This window comes from Canis aureus, chromosome 18 (genome assembly GCF_053574225.1).
Source record: "Canis aureus isolate CA01 chromosome 18, VMU_Caureus_v.1.0, whole genome shotgun sequence".
NCBI lineage: Eukaryota > Metazoa > Chordata > Mammalia > Carnivora > Canidae > Canis > Canis aureus.
Window position 1 is genome coordinate 23,919,564 of NC_135628.1, and position 22,252 is coordinate 23,941,815.

General features: G+C 40.0%; 1 protein-coding gene and 1 non-coding gene across 6 annotated transcripts in view; one reads left to right on the top strand and one right to left on the bottom strand.

The window, feature by feature from the left end:
• IGF2BP3 (insulin like growth factor 2 mRNA binding protein 3) overlaps window positions 1-22,252 on the top strand; it is a 150,821-nt gene that overhangs the window by 9,888 nt on the left and 118,681 nt on the right. The gene's annotated exons all lie outside the window — the stretch shown is intronic.
• Window positions 2,342-2,449, bottom strand: LOC144289275 (U6 spliceosomal RNA). Its single transcript, XR_013357250.1, has one exon. It is a non-coding gene; the product is annotated as a U6 spliceosomal RNA (small nuclear RNA).

The following is a 22,252-nucleotide window of genomic DNA, read 5'->3' on the forward strand; positions in this document are numbered from 1 at the left end:
TCAGTTGTCACCAAAACTAGGTGGTGTGTTAGATCAGTTGATTTGATACAGATGACTGAATCTGAGTAACTGTCTTTAAGACTTGGTTTATGCAAGTCCTTTGATTATTATTATTATTTTTAAAGATTTTATTTATTTATTAAAGACAGAGAGAGAGAGAGAGAGAGGGGAAGAGGGAGAAGCAGGCTCCATGCTGGGAGCCTGATGTGGGACTCGATCCCGGGTCTCCAGGATCATGCCCTGGGCCGAAGGAGCACTAAACCACTAAGCCACCAGGGCTGCCCTTTTTTTTTTTTTTTTTTTTAAAGATTTTATTTATTAAAGAGAGAGAGAGCAAGTCCTTTGATTAATCAAGTACTACTTTCATTTTTTTTTTTAAGATTTTATTTATTTATTAATGAGACAGAGAGAGAGAGAGAGGCAGAGACACAGGCAGAGACCTGTGAGCCGCTGAGCCAACTGGGCTGCCCCTCAAGTACTACTTTCAGAATGCATTAAATATCTGCTATTTTAAGAAAGGAAAACCAATAAAAATGAGATAAAGTCATATATATATGTATGAATCCATATATATATATGTATGAATCCATATATATATATATATGAATCCATATATATATATATGATTCATTTTTATTGGTTTTCTCATATGTGTGTATATACACACACACATATATATGTATATGTATTAGTGGTATTTTACCAAAAAATTCTCCATAAAGGCCTGAGAAAAGTAACTTGCTCAAGACACTGCAGGTAATTAGTGGAACCCATTTTTCCTGTCCTTTGACTCTGCCCTGCCTTCATTCCTCTCACTTAAGATGTCAAATCCTGAAAGTAGCTTACACAGCAGCCTGATCATGTTTGCAGCGGCAAGTTGGAGCAGAGATGTCCTGTTTCTTGCTTTCTCTGAAGAAAAAAGAAATCTGGTTTGGCTTCTTTGAAGGTTGATTTATTGTCTTCCTGTAGGAAAAAGATGAGCACAGGTAGTCTGGAATCTGGGGCTTACTATCAAATAAAAATATCTGGTCATCCTGTTTTAAGATGGAAAGTGGAACTGCTTCTTCCTTTAAGGTATTTTTTTTAGCAGCTTCATCTTAAATATAAATGAATTGCAGAGAAGTTGGAGGGAGGCCTAAGGAGGTATGAGAGTAGAACAGAGGGCACGAGGAAGTAGATGCCATGGCTTTATCTCAGGCATGTGATTGTGACTCATGGGCTATGTTTTAGATTGCAAAAGAGGTAGAAGTGTCCCAAGTGGAGTCCATGGTGCTTGGTTGTCCCAGCTCCTAACCAAGTTTAGTAGGGTCCTGGCTTGCAGAAGGAAATCTTTTAAACTTGAAATACTGTTAAGGATAGGGAGAGAATAAGTAGGAGAAATTGTGCTGCAACCTTTTGATTAGGAGCTCTGATGCTTATGCCAAGGGCCCTTGTTGAACTGAAGGGTATTGCCAGAAGAATGTAGGATATGAGGTCTGAGATCTGTGTTTAATCCCAACTTTATTTTCTAAATGCATGATGTTGATTAAGGACAAGGAAATTGAGATCTGGGCAGATTAGAATGGTAAATAATGCCTGATAGGATCCGGGGGACAACATATGTAAAGCATCAATACAGTATTATTTGGTAGTAACTTCAGTGGCAGCTATTGTATTTTTCCTCTCGAGATTTAAGTACAAAGGCTGGATGTAGGTTATATTTGGTGATAACAGAAATACAGAAAACTTTTTTTCTGGTTTTGGATGTGGACTCATGTAAGTAGAAATCTGTGGGTGGTGTGTTTTTTTATTTTAATTGAGCATATAATACCTTTTAAAAAAATACTGTATAACCTAGATATAGTAGAGTATATAAATCTTAAGTAAACTTGAATTTTTATCTGTGTGTGCATTCAAATTAATTCAAAACACATGATATACAATGTAAAAAGACTTGCTTTTCAGCCCAGGTCTTATAGCTGGTGATTTGGTATATTATTTTCCAGAAATCCTTCTATGAATGTATCAATAAACTTTTTTTTTAGTTTAATCAAATTGTTTATAATTTGTGCTTTTATTAAATGATGTATCCTGAAGAATCTTCAGTGTAGGTTCTTTTTAAACTCACCATATTGCTCAACATAGATGTGCAGCAGTTTTTTTCATAATAGTCTGTTGAGTGTATCCTTTATGTCATAAGACTCTTGGTTGGATATTTTTATAAGGTAATTCTTAGATTGGGAATTGCTATGTCAGAAGACATGCACATTTAAATTTGAAAGTGCTCTGCCAAAAGCACTTAACTTATATTGACATGGTTAGTCATAAGACAACCAAGAGAGCAGTTTTCTTCTTCGTCTTTTTTTTTTTTTTGGAACTCTTTTACAAATTCTCATATCTTTGTGCAGGGGCCATGCTGATTTTCTCTGTATTGTTCCAATTTTAGTGTGTGTGTTGCTAAAGTGAGCACAAGAGAGCAGTTTTCAATGAAGTATGCAGTGAGACAGTTTGGTTAAAAACTATTTTCAGGGGGCACCTGGGTGGCTCAGCCAGTTAAGCATCTGCCTTCTGCTCAGGTCATGATCCCGAGTTCATGGGATTGAGCTCTGTGTGGGGCTCGCTCCCTCAATGGGGAGCTTGCTTCTCCCTCTCCCTCTGCCTGCTGCTCCCCCTGTTTGTGCTCACTCTCATTCTGTCAAATGAATAAAATATTAAAAAAAAAAACAACAACCCCAAAAACTATTTTCAGGGCGCCTGGGTGGCTCATTTGGTTAAGTGACCTTTGGCTTAGATCATGATCCAGGGTCCTGGGATTGAGCACTGAGTGGGGCTCCTGCTCAGCGGGGAGTCTACTTCTCTCTCCCAGTACTCTTGTGCTCTTTCTCTCTCTCTTCCTCTCTCTCAAATAAATAAAAATTTAAAAACACCCTATATTTTCAAGCATGGAGGACTGTATGAATCCAGGAATAGCTTTATTCTTTATGCCATGGATGTTGTGCTAACTCTGACAAACCTAGGTCCTTATTCATTTCTGCCTCTTGTATGTAAAAAAAATTTTTTTTTGAAGATTTTATTTATTTATTCACGAGAGACACAGAGAGGCAGAGACATAGAAGAGGGAGGAGAAGCAGGCTCCATGCAGGGAGTCCGATGCGGGACTCGATCCCAGGACTCCAGGGATCACACCCTGAGCCAAAGGCAGATGTGCTCGACCGCTGAGCCACCCAGGCATCCCCTCTAGGTCAGCTTAATGCTAGGTTTCAGAGGCTACAAAGAAGAATAAGGTATTTGTCCCAAAGAAAAAGTACACGGAGTATACTGACTTTCACTTTGTTCTCTTTCAACGCCTGGGTGATATTTTTATCTTGAACACCAGCAGTGCCTCACTGGGCATTGATCCAGAGGGTGGATGAATATCTCTGCAGGTAAAGAGAAGGTGTAAATATGTCATGGGGTATGTATGGTATGCCCCAGAAACACAGGGTTGGTGGGGGGGGAGGGGCATTAGGCTTAGGTGGGTATTGGTACAGCCAGCCAGGCATAGGTTCAGAGAGGGATGTGACGGTAGATGGAGGCTTTGTGCAGTGGGGATGGAAAAGGCAGGAGGGACAGCAGGAGCCAAGGCATGTAAGTGTGAAATATCCCAGTGTGTGGGGGGGAACTACAAGCTGTTTGGGATTAGAGAGGCTCAAGTGTGAGGCTGGATGGTGGTTGAAGCTGAGCCTAGAGGGGGGTGGTGAGAGCAGCCTGTGTGCTTGAGGAGTGACTATTTGATTCTTGATGTGTTTAACTATCAGAGCTCAGTTAGTTAATACCATTCAGCAGATGGTTATTTGGGATCATCATGTAAGACTTAATGCCTACATTAATTTTAGATTCTGGGGATCCCTGGGTGGCACAGCGGTTTAGCGCCTGCCTTTGGCCCAGAGCGTGATCCTGGAGACCCGGGATCGAATCCCACGTGGGGCTCCCGGTGCATGGAGCCTGCTTCTCCCTCTGCCTGTGTCTCTGCCTCTCTCTCTCTCTCTGTGTGTGACTATCATAAATAAATAAAAATTAAAAAAAAAAACCTTTAACTTTAGATTCTGGTCACAAGTCGTCATCTTGAAATGCTTTTACCTTTGAAGTACTTTGTGAGAACGGCTGTGCCCCAGTAAACTCCATGGCATTTAGAGCTGTTCTTAGGATACCCTTTGACAGGCTACTTAGGGTAGATTGTGATATGATGAGGAATCCTGTGGTAAGACTGAACCTGTGTTGTTATACATGACCTAAAAAAGGTAACAGAATAAGACAGTCCTCAGTAGTGATGATTAAAACACTTGGTGCTATGTGATTTTTATTAAGGCATTTCAAATGATATAATGAACCATTGGAGAAAAATGGGACACTTTGGTGTGCACATAGGATTAGCTGAGCAAAATTAGGGGTGGCAGTAAAGCACAACAGTGGGGAGGGCCAGTGACCTCTTGCTTGAAATCACCTGGACCTCGGTTGTGATCCTCAGCACACTGATTAAACTCTCCGAGCCTCTTAATTTATCAATAAATAGAGGCAATAAAAGTTACTGCACTAGGCTGTTGGGAATTGAATGATGTTCCTAAGGGATTCTATATGACACCTAAATGGTATTGTCTTATACTAATAAGCTGGTATATTTACATGTGGTAATTGAAAATAAATTATTCCTGGATAATCCCATGGTTTGCATCTCGTGCACATAGTTTTCACCTTTCTTTGTAGAAGATGAGTGTGTTGTGAATAAGACTTTGTACTTTGTGTCTGGATGTGTAGGTTTTAGGATCTCTAAAATGTATCTAGTTGTGAAATTGTCTTGAGATACCATTAAAAAGATTAGGAGATAAATGCTATTAATTTCCAAGAGGAAGACAACATACTACAAAAATATACAAAAAATAAAAGTGGAATGCACAGAAGTGGGAGTTCAGAAGGAAATATCTGAAAAGCCAGTGTACTTAGGAAAAGATACTTAATCATAGTAGTAATGGGGGAAATGACAATTGTAACGGCAATTTTTGCCTATCAGGTTGGGAAAAATGAACAAGAGTGTTGTTCACTTTTGGTGTTGGCAGGAGCGTAGAGGAATGGGCGCTCATATAGCTAGAGAGTAAATTGGCAAAGACTTCTTGGTATGTCATTTGGTGATATCTGTTGGAACTTAAAATGTAGGGGTGCCTGGGAAGCTCAGGTTAAGCATCTGCCTTCAGCTCAGGTCATGATCTCAGGGTCCTGGGATCCAGCCCCACATGAGGCTCCGTGCTCAGCAGGGAGCCCATTTCTCCCACTCCTGCCATTCCCCCTGCTGTGCTCTCTGTCAAATAAAATCTTAAAAAAAAAAAAAAAAAAGAAAAGAAAGAAAGAAAAAGAGGGGCACTTAGGTGACTCAGTAGTTGAGTGTCTGCCTTTGGCTCAGGTGGTGATCCTGGGATCAAGTCCCACATTGGGGTCCTCACAGGGAGCCTGCTTCTCCCTCTGCCTGTGTCTCTGCTTCTCTCACTCTCCCTCTCTGTCTCTGTCTCTTATGAATAAATGAAATCTTAAAAAAAGAAAACTTAAAAAATGTAATGTAAATGTAAATACCCCTGAAACAAGTATCATGGAAAACAACCGGTTCTCATGGTTTTCTGCGATCCATAAGCATATTTTTCATCAACAATATAGTAAAAAATCTCCAAAACACCAGACAGGTCTTGATAAAAAGATGTTTTGAGAAGGAGTCCATACTATATGCAGATAAACATTTAGGTTTGATTATATCACCCATTACATTTTATCTTATTTATTAAAGATTTGTTTATTCATAAATAAATGAATAAATCTCTAGCCTTTAATTTGTCTGGAACATTTAATGGTTAAACATTTCTGGGCTTTAGAAGGTAGATTTCTCAAAAGGAGGAAGACACCCTAGAACCCCTTCTCTTCTGTCCTTTTTCTTTAAAAACATCACTTGGCGGGAGCGCCTGGGTGGCTCAGTCGGTTAAATGTCTGCTTTCAGCTCAGGTCTTGACCTCAGGAACCTGGGATGGAGCCCTACATCGGGCTCCCTGCTTAGTGGGGAGCATGCTTCTCCCCCTCTCTCTCTCTGCCCCTCCCCCTGCTCATGTGCTCTCCCTTGTGCTTGCTCTTTCTCTCAAAAAAGTAAATGAAATCTTTAAAAAAAAAAAAAAAAAATCAGGGATCCCTGGGTGGCGCAGCGGTTTAGCGCCTGCCTTTGGCCCAGGGCGCGATCCTGGAGACCCGGGATCGAATCCCACGTCGGGCTCCCGGTGCATGGAGCCTGCTTCTCCCTCTGCCTGTGTCTCTGCCTCTCTCTCTCTCTCTCTCTCTCTGTCTGTGTGACTATCATAAAAAAAAAAAAAAAATCATTTTTTGACAGAGTGTTAGAGAGCCCAAGCAGGGGGAATGGAGAGGGAGGAGCAGGTGTCTTGCTGGCGGGGAAGCCCATGTAGGACTCGATCCAGGATCCCAGGACCGTGCCCTGACCCAAAGGCAGACACTTAACCACTGACCCAAAGGCAGACCCAGGCATGTCCCCCCTAAAGTTTTTTTTTTTCTTCTCCTAAATCTTAAAAAAATCACTTGGGGTTAATGTTGAACAATTTTCCAAATTTTAGGCATATTTAATATCTTTTTTCAAGCTAGCTATTTTATTTGTAGTGTTTTATTAAAAAGAAAGAGCTGCCAAAAAGACACTTTAAAATTTTTTTCAGTATTTTCTTTTTTTAAAGATTTATTTATTTATTTATTCATGATAGACACAGAGCGAGAGAGAGGCAGAGACACAGGCAGAGGGAGAAGCAGGCTCCATGCCGGGAGCCTGACATGGGACTGGATCCCGGGACTCCAGGATCACACCCTGGGCCAAAGGCAGGCACTAAACCGCTGAGCCACCCAGGGACACCCCTCCCTCCTTTTTTTTTTTTTTTAAGTAAGCTTTACACCCAACATGAGGCTTGCACTTATGGTCCCGAGATCGAGTCACCTACTCCACCCACTAAGCTAGCCAGGTGCTCCAATTCTGTGGTATTGTTTAATGGGAAGTTCCAAAGAAAATGTACCATGTTCAAACAAACTATACTATAGTACATTTATTAGTAGTTAGAATGATAAAGGTTTATATGAGATGACATGAGAAGAACAAATTGAAAAGTCAGTAATGGGATAGCTTTTAAAATACAAGTATTTGGAAAAAGAAACCTTTCATATGTATATATTGGTGTATGGAAGGTTGCCCACCATGAAGAGTGGTCATCTCTGTAAAAGATTAGTTAATCAGGGAGAGGAGAGGTTCATGAATACCCTACTCAAATGGTTTTCATGTTTTTGGTTTTGACCCTTTGACACTTAAAAACTTAGGACCCCAAAGAGCTTTTGTCTGTTTTTTACTTTTTGATCTATACTGCATTAGCAGTTAATAATGTTTAAGATTATTTTATTTTAAAGATTTTATTTATTCATGAGAGGGGGAGAGAGAGAGAGAGAGAGAGAGAGAGAGAGAGAGAGGCAGAGACACAGGCCGAGGGAGAAACAGGCTCTGTGCAGCAAGCCTGATATGGGACTCGATCCCAGGACACCAGGATCAGGCCCTGGGCTGAAGGCAGCGCTAAACCGCTGAGCCACCCAGGTGTCCCAAGATTATTATTTTAAATGAAAAACTGTAATAAATGCCACTACGCATTAGTAAACATAAGGGTTTTATCTAAAAAAACAAAACACAAAAAACAAAAAACCCAAAAACTTGTAAAACCAAAATAAAAATTAGAAAAATGGAATTGTTTTACAATTTGTGCAAATTTCTTTTTTTTTTTTTGTGCAAATTTCTTTAGTGTTTGGCTTAATAGCTTGATACTCAGAACTACTTCATGCAACATGTTGTGATGTATTTTGATTGAAGTATATGAAGAAAATCCAGTCTCACACAGATGTATAGTTAGAAAAGGAAAGGGATGTTTTTTATTTTTTAAAAAAGATTTTATTTATTTATCCATGAGAAACACACAGAGAGAGAGGCAGAGACACAGGCAGAAGGAGAAGCAGGCTCCATGCAGGGAGCCAGACGTGGGACTCGATCCTAGGACTCCAGGATCACGTCCTGGGCCAATAAACTGCTGAGCTACCCAGGGATCTCCGAAAGGGATATTTTAATCATCTTTTTAGATGATTGTGGATATTCTTTGTTCCTACATCAAAACTCAACAAGTGGTAGTTTTTTAAAGGCTAGTTGAAACATGGGATATCGTATCAGTGTGAAATCATATCAGAGAATTTTATACTGTTAGGTTAAAATCCATTTGTCTCTCTTGCACTTTGAATGCCTCCTTTATCCTTAAGTATTGGGAAACTGTCAAAGCTCATGGTTTGCCAGAAGTTTGATTTTTTTTTTTTTTTATACTTTCAAGCTCAAATTTAGTCATTGGTAATGAATACCATTAGTTTTTTTTTCTTGAAGTGACTGGCTGACTTTATTCTCTTTTGAGAAAATGTCCGCCAGATACTCAAGCTTAAGTAAACATAGTTTGCCTATAGCTCTTTCAAGTAAAAATGGTGCTCTGTGAAAAAAGTGGCTGATTCAGTCTTGCAACTCAGACAACTGCACAGTGCTTTTTTCCAGGAAAAGCCATAATAGATAGCAGAAGTACTTTATGCATACTGGCTTTTTCTTTGCATAGTTATTGATCAGACATGTACCCAAGAGTTATTTAAGAAAATTAAGAGTTTTTACTGCTTCATCAAGAACATTTAAAAATGAAACTTGGATTGTATTTTACTGTGAGTGCCTGTGAAGAATGCAGTGACTGCTATAGTTTCATGCCACTGCTTTGAGTCGTGCTAAGGTGCCAGCAGTTTACCCACTGCTGTTTTTGCCCTGTTTGCTTCAGTGCAAATGTCAACACAATAAAAAAGGCAAATAACAACTTTGTATTATAAAAATAGTTTTGCCCTCTTGCCCTCTTGATAGTGCCTCAGAGACACCCCCCACCCCCAGGAGTCCACATACTTGTATGTTGAGAATTGCTGCTCTGCCCTACATGATATTTGAAATTATTTGGATTCAGTTCTCCTGTGAATGTGTATTTACATCATAACACAACAGATGGCAAGAACAAGGGAGGATTTTCTGCAACTTTGTGGCATGTTAGCCTCAATAGGGAGTTTTACAGAAGTCGGTTTGTGAAAAACAGGTGTGGGAAGCAGAAAAAAACAAAACAACAAAAGAAAGTAAGCACAAAGGAAAAATCTAGGTGTATGAAGGACAAAATAGAATAAATAGTTAGGGAGCACTTAAATGCACATTAGTGAAATGAAGTGAGTTTGGACATTTTAGGGACACAACAGTGGCTTTTTAAGTTCCTTAAACCAAAGCAAACCCCAAGTGTTGCTGGCTATAGGTCTTGCCTCAGGAAATGAAGTCTTCAGTACCTTTTGTTATTCCTAGGACATTGAAATCTAATCAAAGTATCTGGGCATGAACTTAGTTTGTTCTGACAGTTCAGGTGTTTTGAGGCTGGAAGCTTGTGGTGATTCATTGTATTTGTAATGACGACCAAGTGAAGAGTCCTGCCTCTGACCTATTTCAGCCTGCTTTCCTTGCCCTCAGTAAATTGGTTAAATTTAGAAAATAACTACTTTTGTTCCTATCACAGGAGAGGTACTTTTCTTGTCTTAGACAATTTTTTTTCCTTTAATAATTATAATATGAATGACCTTTCGTGTTATTTCACCAAGTCTTTACATTCTGTATATTTTCTCTGGTTTGAGAAAGCTTGGTAGCTTGCCATTATGTTATCTTTTTTGCAAATGGTTCTGTTTTGCTGATCTTGGATCTTAGCAGTTTTTATTTTATTTTTTTAATTTTTTTTTTTTGTTAAGATTTATTTTGAGAGGGAGAGAGCCTGTCTGTGTTTATGCATGCACGTGAGTTGGAGGAGGGGCAGAGGGAGAGAGAATCTCAGGCAGTCTCCTGCTGAGCTGGGGCAGTAGTGGTGCTCCACCCACAGCTCATGACATAGGTCATGACTTAAGCTGAAAATTAGGAGTCTGACACTTAACTGAATGAGCCACCCAAGCACCCCTGATCTTAGCAGTTTTTAAATGACTGATTTAACAAATTTTGGAATACTTAATAGTGGGGAGTGCTTTAGGTTCTTGGGAGAGAGATTTTTGTTTTTTTAAGATACTATTTGACAGGGCGAGCACAGTCGGGGAGTTGCAGAGGGAGAGGGAGAAGCAAACTCTTCACTAAGCAGGGAGCCCAACGTGAGGCTCAATCTCAGGACACTAAGATCATTACCTGAGCCAAAGGCAGTTGATTAACCAAATGAGCCAACCAGGTGCCCCAGGAGAAAGAATTGAAGATATGAACTTAGTCTTTTTTTTTTTTTTTTTTTTTAAGATTTTATCCACTTATTCATGAGAGGCACAGAGTGAAAGCGAGGCAGAGACACAGACAGAGGGAGAAGCGAGCTCCATGCAGGGAGCCTGACGTGGGACTCGATCCCGGATCTCCAGGATCATGCCTTGGGCTGAAAGCAGCGCTAAACCGCTGAGCCACCTGGGCTGCCCTGAACTTAATCTTGAAGCGTAGGGTGTATGGTGACACTTGTCACTTAGAACAGGCACTGGCTGCAGTGGCTCTCTAAGCAATTGAAACGTGGCTAGTCCAAATTCAGTTGTTGTGTACATGTTAAATACATACTAGATTTTGAAGACTTTGTTGAAAAATATAAAATATCTCATGGATATTTTTATGTTAATTTCACCTATTTCTTTTTAGTTGAATGTGGCTACAGGAAAATTTAGATGTGGCTTGCATTTGCAGCTTGTGTTATTTCTGTTGGACAGCACAGATTTAGAGAGGAGATACGGACAAAATATGTGATGTGAGGCATGTTAAAAGCTACAGAGAAAAATAGGGTAAGGAAGAATGAGACAACTGGCAAGGGTTGGTTTTGATTTTTTCATATCGAATGATAAAGGAAATCCTCACCAATATGTTCCTGCATGCTCAGAGGCTTGCAGGAGGTAAGGAAGTGAGATGAGCAGGTAGGTAGGTGCCAAGTGGGGAAGAGTGACCAAAGCAGAGGGGACAACCAAAGTCCATGCATGTTCACTGCTTTCTAGTCAATAAGCAGGCCATCATGACTGGATTAGAGCAGGAGGAAAGCCATAGGAGATGAGCATGCATGTTGGTAGATAGGAATGGAATGAGAGGAAGCTATGGATGGGTTATTATTTTTGTTTTAAAGATTTTATTTATTTGAGAGAGCATGCACATGCGTGAGTGTGTGCATGTGTGCGCATGAGCCAGGGGGGAATAGAGGGAGAGGGACAAGCTGACTCTGTTCTGAGCATGGAGCCCGATGGGAGACTTAACCCTGAGATCAACCTGAACTGAAATCAAGAGTCAGACACTCAAAAAAACAAAAACAAAAACAAAACAAACAAAAAAACCAGACACTCAACCGACTGAGCCACACAGGTGCCCCTGGAAGGATTTTTATTTATTATTTATTTTTTTTAAGATTTTATTTATTCATTCATGAGAGACACAGGTAGAGGGAGAAGCAGGCTCCATGCAGAAGCCCGACGTAGGACTCGATCCCGGGACTTCAGGATCATGCCCTGGGCCAAAGGCAGGTGCTAAACCACTGAGCCACCAAGGGATCCCCTGAAAGGATTTTTAGAAGGGACAGTTGTGATGAGATTTATCTTTGAAAAGGAACTCTCTCAGAATAGACCATGGTGGGTGGGATGGGATCAGAGAGACTAGTTAGGAGAATATAATTGTACAGGTCAGAGATGATGCTATTGGGACCAGAGCTATTGAGGTGTGGTAGTAGTGATGAATGGTTAGAATCTTCTATTTCAAGCAGAGGTAGAGGGACTAGGTGTAGGGAGTAATGAAGGAGTTGAAGATACCTTGACAGTTTATATAGCTGAAGCAACTGGGAAAATAAAGTTTGCACTAATTGTGATAAGCAAGATTGTGGGAGCAATGTGATGGGGGATAGGGGAGACAGTTCAACCTTTGGCCAAAGGTTGAGTTTGAGATACTTTAAATTAGACATGTGGAAATAGGAGTGAATGGATAGTAAGTGAAGGAGGGGGAACAAGTGATGGAACCCAAGGACATGAGGTATGAGGCCCATGAGGTATGAGGAGAATCTTGGAAAAGTATCTGGAGATCAGATACTTGATGACAATGTTTTTTTTTTTTTTTTTTGGATGACAATGTTTAAAGTAGGTGGGGTCATCAGCTACTGTGTAGAATAGGATGAGAATGGAGTTGGCAACATTATCATCATTGGTGTCTTGTTGGGTGGAGTTTTGATGGAGCCTTAGGACTGAAACAGGGAATGGTGTGGATTTGTGAATGAATAGATGGAGAAGAGGTAGAGATCAAGTTCATGGATAGGCTTTCAAGGAGATGGTCGTAAAGACATCAGAGAAGTGCGATGGTAGTTAGAGAGTTTGGGTACTTAAGGGGAGGGCTTTAAAAGCTTTGTACCTCACTTTACAGGAAAGTTGCAAAAACAACACGTATTATCCATACACCCTCTATCTAGTTGTCCAATGTTTCGACTACTTAAATTTTTTTTGGAAAATCTGAGAGCAAGTTGCAGAACTATTGCCATTCACCTCTAAATACTTTAGTATGTGTTTTCTAAAAACAAGAACATTCTATTGCATGGCCATTGTAAAATCACCAAAATAAAAAGGATAACATTGATACAGTACTATTTAATCTACAGATGTTTAGATTTGCCTATTGTTCCACTAACGTCTTTTTTTTTCCTGATCCTGGATTAAATCTAAGATTATATACTGCATTTAGTTGTGACCTTTCCTTTTAACTTTCCTTTCTTCTTTCCTTTTTCCTTTTCTTTCTTTTATTTATTTGACAGCACAAGCATGAGCAGGGGGAGTGGCAGAGGGAGAAGCAGGTTCCTTGCTGAGCAGAGAGCCTAATGTGGGGCTCCATCCCAGGACCCTGGGATCATGACCTAAGTCCCAGGCAGATGCTTAACAGACTAAGCCACCCAAGGGGCCTGCCTCTCTTTGGTTTTTTATTTTTTATTTATTTTTATTTTTTATTATTTTTAAGATTATTTATTTATTTTATTCATGAAAGACACAGGTAGAAAGAGAGGCAGAGGGAGGCAGAGGGAGAAGCAGGCTCCATGCAAGGAGCTGGATGTGGGACTCGATCCTGGGTCTCCAGGATCACACCCTAGGCTGAAGGCGGTGCTAAACCGCTGAGCCACCTGGCTGCCCTCTTTGGTTTGTTTTAGTCTGGAACAATTTCTTAGCCTTTTGTCTTTCCTGTCTTTTATGTTGTTTGTTTTTCCTTGGACTTTTATGTTTTTGAGGAGCATAAGCTAGTTATTTTGTAGAATGTCCCTCAGCATTGGTTGATCTGATGTCTCCCCATTGTTAGAATTGGGTTATGTGTTTTTGGTGAGTTATATAAAAGTGATGATGTACTTAGTGCACCACATCAGGAAGTAGGAGATATGGAGATACCTTAACGTAGACCGACTGGTTAAAGTTGTATCTGCCAGTATTCTCTAGTGTAAATGTAAATTTTTTTTTTGGGCTATACGGCATTTATTGCAAACAGAATGTCTGAGGTATGAGAAGCTGACCCAGAACCTACGCCTGCCCAGGCCACGATGGGGCAGTCTGGCCTCACCCCACACCAGGCCCCTGGCACTATGAACCCAAAGCCGCCTGCCCAGGGCAGGGCCCCACACACTGAGGTAGCTGCATCTTAAGCCCCCACGAGTACAACTCCCCAGGCTTGCCCAACTCCCACACACATCCAGGCCTGGAGGGGAGGAGGCGGCAGAAGGCAGGTCCCCAACACACACCGCAGCCTCTGAGGAAAGGCACCTTCCTGCCCGCCAATCCCAGGGGCAGCCCAGCCGGCGGCGTGGGTAGAGGGTGGCTGGCTGCCAGAGGCAGGCATGGTAGGGTGGGGAGGGGGCTGGCCAGGCTGGGGAGTCACGGCTGCTCCAGGCAGTCCTCAGTCACTCCCTGGGCAGCCAGCTCGGCCAGCATATTCTGCAGGTAGTTGGGGTCAGGGTAGCCGTGGCCTGTCACGTTGCGGTCTATCTCTGTCTTGTGGTGGATCTCATTCCACACCACAGTGTAAAATTGCTATTTTCCCCTTTGTATTAAGAATCTTGTTGGGGGATGTTTTAAGACCATATAAAGATCCTGTTTCTCCCGTACTATCACTAGTTTTAGTATTCATTGATGATTCTTACCTGAAATCATTATTATTATAGTGGCTGCCATAGAATAACACTCTTATTTTGTTATTTTTCCTGCATTTGTTAGTTGGAATTTTACTCTAAAGAAGAATTTTCATCAGGGTGCCTGGGTGGCTCATTCAGTCAAGTTTCCAACTCTTGATTTTGCCTCAGGTGATGATCTCATGGTCCTGAGATTGAGCCCCATTTCAGACTCTATGCTCAGAACAGTTTGCTTGTCCCTCTGTCTCTGCCCCCCACCTGCCATCTCTAAAATAAAGTATTAAAAACAGTTTTCACTTCTTCATTTCGTTTGTTTATAGTAATATGAACTCATTCTTATTTCACAGATTATAGCATGCTAACTATTAATTTGTTGCTCTGTTGAAGTGAAGGTTTTTAAGGTAAGAGGTATTAGCATGGTGGCGGTATGCTAAAGGCATGATTCAGCACAGATGGAAAAATGATTATGATAATCTGATGTCCGAAGTACTCGATGAAGTCTTGCAAGCTAGTGTTTCTTTTTTTTTAATATTTTTTTAAAGTTTTTTTTTTTTTTTTTTTTTTTTAAAGAGATCTTATTTATTTATGATAGAGAGGCAGAGACACAGGCAGAGGGAGAAGCAGGCTCCATACTGGGAGCCCGACGTGGGACTTGATCCCGGGACTCCAGGATCATGCCCTGGGCCGAAGGCAGGTGCCAAACCACTGAGCCACCCAGGGATCCCCTACATGCTAGTGTTTCATTTTAGATGAGCAGCTTTGTACTTAATTTGAAAACTGCTTAAATGCAATAAATCTAATGAATATCTTTGATTCTCTTCTGGGGATGTCTTATAACTAGTGAAAATCAGGTCATTCTTCATGTAGAGGACACATTAAGTCTAAGTTCAGATACTGTGTCCTGCACCTGAAAATGTGTATAATAGACAATAGTTAATATACACACTTATAAAAACTGTTATTCAAATGTAGGTTATTGGGGATCCCTGGGTTGCGCAGCGGTTTGGCGCCTGCCTTTGGCCCAGGGCGCGATCCTGGAGACCCGGGATCGAATCCCACGTCGGGCTCCCGGTGCATGGAGCCTGCTTCTCCCTCTGCCTATGTCTCTGCCTCTCTCTCTCTCTCTCTCTCTCTCTCTCTCTCTCTCTCTGTGACTGTCATAGATAAATAAAAATTAAAAAAAAAAAACAAAAACAAATGTAGGTTATTTTTTTACATACTGCCTTACTTAACTTTAGCTACTGATCTTGCATTTTTCCCAGGCTGTTGCATTTTGATGCACTAACTCAATAGTGTGAAATTGGTAGAGCATTGTCAATACATTTTTTTCAGGGTTTGTTTAATCCGATGTCTCTTGTGAGTAGTATACACACTGAACAAAGTCAAAGTAATTTTTTTTTTTAAAGATTTCATTTTTGAGTCGGATAAGCATCAAACTTTTGGTTTCATCTCAGATTGTGATCTCAGGGTCATGAGATCGAGCCCCACATCAGGCTCCATGCTGAGCACTGATATGCTTCAGATTCTCTCTTCCTCTTCCATTGCCCCTCCTGTTCATGTGCAAGTGCTCTCTCTCAAATAAATTTTTTAAAAAGATTTTATTTTTAAGTAATCTCTACACTCAGTGTGGGGCTTGAACTCATAACCCTGAAAACGAGTCACATGTTCCATCGACTGAGCCAGCCAGGTGCCCCTCAAATGTAATCTTTTTTTTTAAGATTTTTAATTTATTTATTCATGAGAGACATACAGAGAGAAACAGAGACACAGGCAGAGGGTGAAGCAGGCTCCATACAGGGAGCCCGATGCTGGACTCGATCACTCCCTGGGCCAAAGACAGGCACTAAACCTCTGAGTCACCCAGGGATCCCCATTCAAATGTAATCTTAAACTATTATTTTGAGATAATATACTATATACAGAACACCCACAAGAATTGGGCAAAACTCGTTTTTTCTATGGTAATTAAAAAGGTTGGAAGATTTAAGGGATGCTTGACTGGCTCAGTTGGTAGAACATGTAACTCTTGATCTCAGGGTTGTAAGTTTGAGCCTCTAGTTGGGCATAGAAATTAAAAGTTTTTAGGAGCATCTGAGTGTCTCGGTCAGTTAAGCATCTGCTTTCGCCTCGGGTCATGATTCCAGGGTCCTGGAATCAAGCCCTGCATCAGGCTTATTGCTCAATGCAGAGCCGCCTTCTCCCTCTCCCACTTGCTCTCCTTGTTTTTGCTCTCTTTCTGTCAAATAAATAAATAATACATATCTTTTAAAAAGAAATTTCAAAAACCATAAAAACACACACACACACACACACAATAAAACCTTGGGGCACCTGGGTGGCTCATTTGGTTAGGTGGCTACCTTTGACTTGGGTCATGGTCTTAGGGTCCAGGGATCAAGCCTGCATCAGGCTCCCTGCTCAGCAAGGAGTCTGCTTCTCCCTCTGCCTTCTGCTCGTGCGATCTCTCTCTTTCTCTCTCTCTCAAATAAAATCTTAAAAAAGGCGGGGGGGGGGCAGTTTTAAGAGTGCGTTGGGGGGGCATCTGAGTGGTTCAGTTGGTGGAACATCTGCCCTGGCTCAGGTCATGATCTCAGGCCTGGGGATTGAGGCCCCTCTCAGACTCCCTGCTCAGTGGGAGACTGCTTCTCTCCTGCCCCTCTCTCTGCTCATGTTATCCTTCTTGTGCTCTTTCAAATAAATAAAATCTTAAAAAAATGCCTTGGAAGTTGGGAGGGGGGAAAATTGGGGTAATAAAGTATGTTCAGTACTATTAAAAATAATGAAGTCTTTAAGTAAACTCTGTGTCCAATGTGGGGCTTGAACTCACAACCCTGAGATCCAAGAGTCACATGATTTATGGACTGAGCCAGCCAGGTGCCTCCGAAATAGTGGAGCCTTGATTGAGAAGTAAAGTATGTTTTCCTGTATTTGGGCTGATAATCATTAAAGTTTATGTCTTGTTATTAGTAGGATATTAACAATGTTACATTTCCTTATTAGTACTTGTTACAGATTATTCTAATTTTCTGAAAATTCCAGCAGGTGGTTTATTCCCATCATCAATTATGGAAAGAAGAAATGTGTTGTGCAATATTAACCCAAAATAAAAAAAAGAACAAAATCCCCAAACCTATGAAAATTTCAGAGCAGTTCTTTTAAAGGGCATGTATATAGCACATTACATTAACTGGAACTAGTTAAGTGCTCTAAATTTAATTTTTTTTTTTAAGATTTTATTTATTTATTTATTCATGAGAGAGAGAGAGAGAGCACGCTCATGCGCGTGAGAGAGAGGCAGAGACATTAGCCGAGGAAGAAGCAGGCTCTGTGCCAGGAGCGGGATGTGGGACTTGATCCCGGGATTCCAGGATTATACCCTGAGCCGAAGGCGGACACTCAACCACTGAGCCACCCAGGCATCCCTCTAAATTTAATTCTTACCTGTTATTTTTTTTTCCCAGCTTCTTGTTTTTAAGATTTTATTTTTTTATTTTATTTTTAAAGATTTTATTTATTTATTCATGAGACACAGAGAGAGAGGCAGAGATATAGGCAGAGGGAGAAGCAGACTCCTTGCAGGAAGCCCGATGTGGGACTCAATCCCAGACCCCGGGATCACACCCTGAGCCAAAGGTGGATGCCTAACCTCTGAGCCACCCAGGTGTCCCTAAGATTTTATTTTTAAGCAAATCTCTGTACCCAGTGTGGGGCTTAAACTCACAACCCTGAGATCAAGAGATGGATAGATGGATGCTCTACTGACAGAGCTAGCTAGATGCCTCTCAACTTCTTTAAAAAAATTAAAAAAAATTTTTTTTTAAATTAAGTGGCCTCCTCGCCCAGCATGGAGCCCAACACAGGGCTTGAACTCATGACCCCTGAGATCAAGACCTGAGCTCAAAAAAAAAAAAAAAAAAAAAGACCTGAGCTCAGATCATGAGTTGGGTCTCATCCCCAACTGACTGAGCCACCCAGAAGCCCCTGGTTTTAAAAAATTTCTTTTAAAAAATAATGTTGTGCCTGGGTGGCTCAGTTTGTGAAGTATTTACCTTGGACTCAGGTCATGATCCCAGGGTCCTGGGATCGAGCCCTGCATCATGCTCCTTCCTCAGCAGGGAGCCTGCTTCTCCCTCTCTCTGCCACTCCCCCTGCTTGTGCTCTCTCTTTGTCAAATAAATAAAATCTTAAAAAAATAGAGGGGGTAAGCAGAGGGAGAGGAAGAATCCCAGGTAGGCTCTGGGGCCAGCACTTGAGCTTGGTGCAGGGCTGGATCTCACCACCCTGAGATCATGACCTGAGCCAAAATCAAGAGTTGGAGGCTAACCAACTGACCCGCCCCAGCACCTCTGAAAGGATTTAAAATATTTTATTTTTAATTTTAATGTTTTTTATTTTTTCTAAACGGTGTTCTTATACTGCTTTTTTGGGTTTCCAACCTGCTGTTTTATTTTTAAAATTAGAATTTTTGCAGAAAAATCTTATTAAAACATTCTGGAAAAGACTGAAATTTGATTTGTAAACTTGAAAAAGTGTAAGATTTTTTTTTGTTTTTTTTGTTTTTTTGTTTTTTTTGTTTTTAAAAAGTGTAAGATTTTAAAGGAGATTAGTTCTTCTTATTTTTTATTATTTTTTAAGATTTTAAGTGATCTCTGTACCCAACATGGGGCTTGAACTCACAGCCCTGAGATAAGAGTCAACACTCCCCCGACTGAACCAGTTAAGTGCCCCTGTTTTTAGCTTTTAAGCTGTTAACAGTGATTTATTTTTTTATTTTTTATTTTTAAAGATTTTTAATTACTTTATTTATGAGACACACAGAAAGGCAGAGACATAGGCAGAGGGAGAAGCCGACTCCTTGCAGGAAGCCCGATGTGGGACTTGATCTCAGGACTCCAACCAAGATCATGCCCTGTGCTGTGAAGGCAGGTGCTAAACTGCTGAGCCACCCAGGGATCCCCTGTTAACACTGATTTTGAGTGAAATTTACATTAGTGAATTTTTTTAATAGGAGATACTTTTTTTTTCATTTAAATTTAAATAATTAACATGTAATGTATTCTTAGTTTCAGAGGTAGAGTTCAGTGATTTATATAGATTTCAGTTTTATATAACATCAGGTGCTCATTACATTACTACATTAATGAATTTTTAACAAATGAAATTGTTTTAGGTCTAGGTAGAAATTTAAAACATTTAGTTGTACATCAGTCTGGCTGATTCTAAATTTATAGACTTGTTTAAACTAATAGCTCCTATATAAACTACATAATTATTAAATATGAAATTATAGCTAGTAATTTGGTAGTATGTAATGTATCTGGTTAGTTATGTGTCTTCAATTTAAACAAGTTTATTTTAAAAATTATACTGTTTATACTGTCTAAATGTGTAGATCTGACATTTGAGTTTTGGTCATGTTAGATTTGTGTATCAGTGTGAAGGTTTAACTTTTTCAGAGGAAGTTCTAAATTTTATAATAGTGCAGGCACCTGGCTGGCTCAGTGAGTATTAGAGTGTGCAACTCTTGATCTGGGTATTGTGAGTTGGAGCCCCACACTGGGGGCAGAGATTCAATTTAAAAAATCGTCTTTAGAGGCTCAGTCAGGCATCTGGCTCTTGATTTCAGCTTATGATCTCAGGGTTGAGGGATTCACCCCTGTGTCATGCTCTGCACTCAGTGAGGAGTCTACTTGGGATTCTTTTTCTCCCTCTCTGTTCTGCTCCTCCCCCCTCTCTAAAAATAATAAATAAATCTTTAAAAAAATTAAAAAAAATTTTTTTCTAATGCAATTAATTTAAAAATGTTAAAAATTTCACTCAAATGCTTTCTAATGGCTTGGTCAATCATAAAATTCTGGTAACTAGTTTTATTGTAATTTTTAATTACATTTAAATACTGCTATCCTAAACTCTAACTTTGTCAGTGGGCTAACTGGATATTTTAATAACCTCAAAATACCTGAAACAAATGCTTAAATTTTTTTTTTTTTAAGATTTTATTCTTAAGTAATCTCTACACCCAAATGGAGTTCAAATTTGGAACCTCGAGACTGAGAGTTACATGCTCTTTTAACTAAGCCAGCCAGGCACTTCAATACTGAAACTTCTTGATTAAATTTGAAACATTATAACTTGAAATCTGGGGACTGGTCTCAGCACAGTTTTAGTTTGTGTTAATTTTTGTTATTTCAATAATGAAGCAAAGAAAAATGCTGAATTAAAATTTTTGAAAATACAGTTCTTCATTATTTAAAGAAAACTTTAAAATTCCCAAGATGATGTGAATCCATAGCCAAATGATAATAAGTCTGTTTCAAGAGATTGCTTTAAGGCTATTGGTATTTGCAGTTTGACCTCTTGGCTTATTTGCAGCTGGATTTTCTTTCAGTTTGCCTATTGAATCCTGCCAGTGATAACCCATGTGTCCAGGTGGTAGGGAAACAGAAAGGCATTATTTTCTCTTTTGAAGGAGAAAAATTAACATTTTATGATAATTTTATTCAGTTAAAACAAATTTCTATGAAATGTGAATTAAGGTGTTTTTAGCCATTGTCATAGTAGGCAGTAACTATAAATGCCATAGCCAGACTTAATCTTTCAGACTGGTAATTTGCAGTTTCTGGAGGAGGTGGGAGCTGTTAAGATTCTGGAAATCTCTTCTGTCTACAAATTTTTTTATTTTTATTTTTTTAGATTTTATTTATTTATTTGACAGAGCACAAACAGGGAGCTGGGATTGGGAGGCTCCCCGCTGAGCAGGACCCTGTGATCTGCCAACAGCAGACACTTAAACAACTGAGCCACCTACATGCCCCATGTTTACAGAATTTTAAGATGTGTGTGTTAAAAGTAAATCAGATTTAGTTATTTGGTTGTTTTGAGGCTGTTTGGTCTCCTAACTGTCATGACTGAATTTATAGGCTCTTAAAGAGATAAACCACATACAGCACATACAGCATTTTTCCTGTTTCTTTTTCTGTTTGTATCAGAGTGAAGAGAGAATTGTAATAGCTTTTTAGTAACCCACTTTTTATATTTAAAGCCTTTCCAGGGATCCCTGGGTGGTGCAGCGGTTTGGCGCCTGCCTTTGGCCCAGGGCGCGATCCTGGAGACCCGGGATCGAATCCCACATCAGGCTCCCGGTGCATGGAGCCTGCTTCTCCCTCTGCCTATGTCTCTGCCTCTCTCTCTCTCTCTCTGTGACTATCATAAATAAATAAAAATTAAAAAAAAAAAATAAAGCCTTTCCAGGTCCCTAATAATTAAAGTTGTTGTTCTTTTTTTTTTTTTTTTTTTACTATTTTATTTATTCATGAGGGACACACAGAGGCAGAGACATAGGCAGAGGGAGAAGCAGGCTCCCTGCGAGGAGCCTGATGTTGGACTTGATCCCAGGACCCAGGGATCACTAACTGAGCCAAAGGCAGGCGCTCAACCACAGAGCCACCAGGCGCCCCTAAAGTTCTAAACATAACGGTAAATGATTATTTAAAGACTGTCCCAACAGATAACTCTGTAGGGAAAGGAATTAGAATGCCAAATATTTGTAAATGACATTGTAGTCTTAAATTTAAAATGTGTTACGGTTTTAATCATCAGTATAGTATGTTAAATATAAGTGCATGTAGACCTCTTAGGAAAAAAAAGTTAAAACTTTGACCTAGGTCCTTTCCCAGCTCTTTTGAAGACGGTAAAAATTAAAATGACTTGCTAAGTAGACAAATGGGTGGTGGTTAGAGGTATGTTTGTGTGCTGCCCCCTGGTGGATGGTCTGTCCTGCGTTTGTTTCTACAAGTCAGTCTTCAGGTAATTAATTAAAGTGCTCCGCCACTTAACACGTTCTTAAGTGTTTTGAAAATGCATAAGCTTTTATTTCAACATTTTTACAAGGTGTTAAAGTCTAAAGCCCAGCCCACTAAAATTTTAATTCCCTGTACAGATTGTTAACGACAGATTTAGTTTGTGATAGTTTTTCTAATAGTAAAGCTTTCAAA